This window comes from Sturnus vulgaris, chromosome 30 (assembly GCF_052056855.1).
Source record: "Sturnus vulgaris isolate bStuVul1 chromosome 30, bStuVul1.hap1, whole genome shotgun sequence".
In the NCBI taxonomy this organism is placed as follows: domain Eukaryota; kingdom Metazoa; phylum Chordata; class Aves; order Passeriformes; family Sturnidae; genus Sturnus; species Sturnus vulgaris.
This window is the reverse complement of record NC_142272.1, coordinates 4,796,252-4,801,689: the sequence shown is the minus strand read 5'-3', so window position 1 is coordinate 4,801,689 and position 5,438 is coordinate 4,796,252. Positions and strand designations below refer to the sequence as shown.

General features: G+C 54.2%; 1 long non-coding RNA gene and 1 other non-coding gene across 2 annotated transcripts; both read left to right on the top strand.

Moving 5' to 3' along the window:
* The first annotated feature begins 2,003 nt into the window (after positions 1 to 2,003).
* On the top strand, positions 2,004 to 3,571 carry LOC148220881 (uncharacterized). Its single transcript, XR_015808789.1, has 2 exons — positions 2,004 to 2,056; positions 3,236 to 3,571. It is a non-coding gene; the product is annotated as an uncharacterized LOC148220881 (long non-coding RNA).
* On the top strand, positions 3,017 to 3,100 carry LOC148220882 (small nucleolar RNA SNORD45). Its single transcript, XR_015808828.1, has one exon. It is a non-coding gene; the product is annotated as a small nucleolar RNA SNORD45 (small nucleolar RNA).
* Positions 3,572 to 5,438: the final 1,867 nt, after the last annotated feature.

The window sequence follows — 5,438 nt, the reverse complement described above, 5'->3', positions numbered from 1 at the left end:
AAATTAAAAGAGTGGCACATGTACCAGTTCAAAAATGGAATTCTATCCTGAAAGCTGACTGGTGGGATAATCTTTTTGGGGGTGTGTGGTGGAAAAAATTAGGATTCATGCTATTGTGTTCTGGTTTAGGTCTATTGTTTCTGCCTTGCATGATACCATGTCTAATCAGACTAATACACTCAGTAATTCAAGGAATGCAACTTACAGCCATGCCCATAGATCCAGAATTAACAGCAAAAGGGAAAATAAACCCCTTAATGGTACTGAAAGAGCAATCTAATCGCACGCAAGGAAAAGAGGTTGAAAAAGTGGTGACTGAATGCAAAGAGAATACCCTGGCACGGGAAATGTTAATTAAATTTGAAAAGGAGTGTGAAAAGCTGGAAACCACACGAAAAATGTTAGGAAAAAATTGGAGGCTAGTATGAAGGAACATAGACAATACCAAGTAACAACCTTCTAAAGCACGAATCAAAATGATTTAAAAAAAAAAGAAATGGGGGAATTGTGATAAATGTGATTCGTGGTAATTAAATTGCAACTATATTAGCAAAATTGTATTTAGATCAATAGAAGACTATTGTTACCGAGTGAAAGGGGGGGAGATGGGTGAGACAGGACAAAAGACATCTTCCAGATGTTGGGAGTCGAAGAAGAAGGTTGGAAGAAAGTCAGATAAGAATAGTAGAAGGACGTAGGTCTGATAAGCAGCATCTAGAAATAGAGCTTCAAACTTGAAATGGGCCAAAATGGAATGATTCCAAGCATGGGACTTAATTAGAGTCATGTTATGGAAAACATCTGCTCAGTCACACAGGGCGCCTGCGCTACCTGCAGGTCACACCTCGGTCACTGAGGAAGATGATGAGCCTTCATCGGAAATAAGACCCTCAAAAGGATGAGAGACCCCCTAACCCATTAGTAGAGCATGCACCGTGCAGTATAGTTACGGAGATTTTAGGAATAGAAACTAGGAGGAGCTTCCTAGAACCTTCTGTAGCCTACAGTCAATAAGTGGGATTGTTAGCCTGGATGCTTTGGTACGAGAGGAAGGGCAGGCCCCTCCCCGTACCCCCGGTCGGTTTTGCTTATGCTTTATACGAACCTCAATTATGCTAAAACACTTACTCTCAAATTTTATCCATCCCAAATTATACAACTGTAATACTTTACTTGGATGGTATTCAGTTTCAATAATTTTTGCAATCATCTTTAATACTTTTGATTGTATTCATTTATAATTGTTACTATTAAAAATTTGTTGTTACTTTTTATCTTTGTTGTTTGTTTAATTAGAAAAATAGAAAACCATTCATAACATTTGTATATTCTTAAATATATGCACTTTGATTGTTTCATCTCCAATACTTTAATTGTCATCTCCAATACTTTGATTGTATTCATTTTGTTACTATTTAAAAATTTACTATTAAATTTAATCTTGTTGCTTGATAAATTGGAAAAAATAGAACATCATTCATAACACCAGGTAAGCAGTGGTGGTCGAATAAACGTCCTTATCCCAATTCACAAACTCTCGGGAGACAGTCAGTCTCACAGATAACCGTCTGGTCCTTGTAGATAACCACCAGGGAAATCTGGAAGTCTGCTCCTTGAGATTGGCAGCACTGATCAAACAAAGGCAGGAAGGGCTATCGGGAAGACTGATATTGCAAGCTGGTATCCATGCAGCTTACTTGGAAAACATAACATAGCATAATATAACAAGGTAATTTTAAACAGAACTATATAATCATATAATTTCTTTTATCTAGTGTCCATGCTTCAGTTCAGAGCTTAGTATTCTGGTTTATACAAGCCCCAATGCTTTTGTGATTAACACGGATCTTTTATCGATGGTCCCAGGATGGAGGCAGAGGGGATGGAGCCGGCTGGGGTGGAGAAGGATGCCCCGAGAGTGGAGGGGGATGGGGATGGAGGCGGGGGAGATGAGGGTGGATCCAGGGCAAGGCGGGCACGGCCCGGGAGCGGATCCTGGCGGCGGCTCCTCCTCCCGGGGCAGCGCGGGCGGATGATCCTGGGGAGCGGCCGCGGGGTGCGGGACGGGACCGGGAGAACGGGGGGATAGCGGGGAACGGGGGGATAGCGGGGAACGGGGGGATAGCGGGGATTGGGGGGATAGCGGGGATTGGGGGGATAGCGGGGAACGGGGGGGATAGCGGGGATTGGGGGGATAGCGGGGAACGGGGGGATAACGGGGATTGGGGGGGATAGCGGGGAACGGGGGGGATAGCGGGGATTGGGGGGATAGCGGGGATTGGGGGGGATAGCGGGGAACGGGGGGGATAGCGGGGATTGGGGGGATAGCGGGGAACGGGGGGGGATAGCGGGGATTGGGGGGGATAGCGGGGATTGGGGGGATAACGGGGAACGGGGGGATAGCGGGGATTGGGGGGGATAGCGGGGAACGGGGGGGGATAGCGGGGATTGGGGGGGATAGCGGGGATTGGGGGGATAGCGGGGAACGGGGGGATAGCGGGGATTGGGGGGGATAGCGGGGATTGGGGGGATAGCGGGGAACGGGGGGGATAGCGGGGAACGGGGGGGATAGCGGGGATTGGGGGGATAGCGGGGAACGAGGGGGATAGCGGGGAACGGGGGGGATAGCGGGGATTGGGGGGATAGCGGGGATTGGGGGGATAGCGGGGAACGGGGGGGATAGCGGGGATTGGGGGGATAGCGGGGAACGGGGGGGATAGCGGGGAACGGGGGGGATAGCGGGGATTGGGGGGATAGCGGGGAACGGGGGGGATAGCGGGGAACGGGGGGGATAACGGGGAACGGGGGGATAGCGGGGATTGGGGGGATAGCGGGGATTGGGGGGGATAGCGGAGATTGGGGGGGATAGCGGGGATTGGGGGGATAGCGGGGATTGGGGGGGATAGCGGGGAACGGGGGGGATAGCGGGGAACGGGGGGGATCCTCTGTGTGGGTGCCGGTGCCGGGGCTGTGGAAGGAAGGGGAGGAGGAGGAGGAGGAGGAGGAGGCGCTGGCCGGCCCGGGATGAGCGCTGGCATGTATTATCTGAGGCGAGCTGATGTCTCTCACCGCTTTAGCTCTAGAATTACTCTGAGGCCCGGCCATCCCTCCCTCCCTCCCTCCCTCCGGCAGCGCAGCTTTTGCCCGCGGTGCCATCGAGTCCCCGGGCCGGGCTCTGAGCCCGGAGCTCTGCTCAGGCCGGCCCTAAAGCCGCAATGTTTTGTGCTTCCCGCAGGTGTGTGCTTAAAGCCGGGACATTCCAGGCCCGGTGTCTGATGCAGCGTTTTGGAGAGTGCCCAGAGCTGCAGGTGCCAGCGGCACAGGTGAGGTTTGGGGTGACCCAGGCGCTCCCAAGGCTTTGGATGTGCAGCCCCTGGGAAGGCTCCCTGTGCCTGTGCTGGGCTCCTGTCAGCTCCCCAGGCATGGGTTTGTGGGCAGGGAAAGGAAAGGAGCCAGGGCCTCGTGTTCATCTGGGTCCTTTTGTATCTAAAGTCCAGATTTGGCTTCTGGTGCTCTATTTTCTACTGCAATTTAAACATTCTGTTTTTAATAAAACTATTTTTGGTGTCGTTTTCGTGTCCCTGGAGACACAATGGTCATCGTGTGGGGAGGAGGGAGAGCTCAGGAAGGAGAAAGGATGGGGGAAAGTTGCTTGCAATTTTACTTCTCAATGTCCTCTGATTTTTTGGGCAATAACTTCAGGTCATTCTCCTACATGGAGTGTGTTTGGCCAGTGATCAGGGCGAGGTTTCTCCCCGTTCTTATCCCAGGGCAGGAGCCTTTCAGCGTGGGCTCTGTGCCACTGGGTGGCCTCGTGGTTTTCTGTCTCTTGTGATCGCTGTGTGCATCTCCAGGGAGGCAAACGAGGCCATGCTGAGCCTCGAGATGCAAAATGTTCCCATTTGCCAGGGAAATGTTCGTGTTGGCCAGGCTGGGAACATCTCAGCATGTCCAGGGCCGGTGAGGGATGGGGTCCAGCACTCCAAGTGACGCTGGGACCAGAACCACAAGGACCATTTGGAGCCACACTTGACCCTGGGGATGACCTTGACCTCAGCCTGACGCTGCTTCACCCCAGGGCAGGAGAGCCACCATCAGCTTTTATTACCCACCCATAAAAGCTTCACCTTTGAACCTCCCCAAATCCCATCTGGGACGCCCCAGGGACCCCCCCAAACTCTGGGACCCCCCTCCAGCCCCCTCAGCCACGCTGTGGCCGCAGCTTCATCTCAGTGAAGGGGATGGAGACGTTGAAGCCTTTCCAGGGGAACCAGTGGATGCCCTGTGGGGAGCTGGGGGGTCAGAACCTTTGGAGAGTTCCAGAGACCCCCATAAATCCCCATAGAGACCCCACAGTCGCTCCCCAGATTCCTATGGGCACTCATGGACCCTTAGGGATCCCCATAGACACCCCAGAGACCACAGAGATCCCCACAGGCCCTACAGGACCACACAGGCCCTATAGATCCCACAGACCCTTTTTCCACAGGGCCCTATGGAACCCTATGGACTCCCACAGACCCCTATGGACCCTCAGAGAGCCCCATGGACCCTCCCAAAGATTCCCTCATACACCCCCAGACCCCTCCATAGTCCTATAGCCCACCCTAGACCTCCCCTAGCCCCCTTAAAATACCAAAGCCCCTTGCAAAGACCCCCAGAGCCCCTCCATATCCCCCAAAATCTCCTGCAGACTCACCCAAAATCTCCTCCAGACCCCACAAATCCCCCCCATAGCTCCCCATACCCCCTTAAATCCCCTCTAGACCCCCCCGAATTCCCCCCCAGACCCCTCCAATCCCCCACCCCGTGCCCCCCCCCGGCCCAGGTGGGTACCTGGTGGTCCCGGGGGTCCCGTAGAGCCCGTTCAGGTTGGCACAGTGGCAGTTTCGGTACCACCAGGCTCCCCCGGAGGCCGCGGGGTGGGGGGGGTGGTGGGGGCGGCCCGAGGGGTCCCGAGGGTCCCGGGAGTCCCGGTCCCGTGTGGAGAAGGGGCTGCCCGAGTGGTAGGAGAGGGCATCTCCTGTGGGGGGACATGTCAGGGACCCCCAGACTCAGCAGGAGCCACCAAAACCCACCCGAAACCCCAATACCCCCAGGGACCCCAAAACCCACCAGAGATTCTCAAAACCCACCAGGGACCCCAAAACCCACCAGGGACCCCACAGACCCCTGTCAGCCAGTGAACCCCAAAACCCCCAAGGATCCCAAATCCCAGCAGGACCTCACAAAATTCCCCAACACCCCAGGGACCCCCAAACCCACCAGGGACTCCCAAAACAACCCAGGGACCCCCAAACCCACCAGGAACCACCAAAACTCAAACCCCAAAATACCCCAAGGACCCCAAAACTTATCAGCCCCCCCAAATCCACCAGAAACCCCAAAACCACCAGGGACCCCCAGGGACCCCAAAACCCACCAGCGCCCCCACAGTC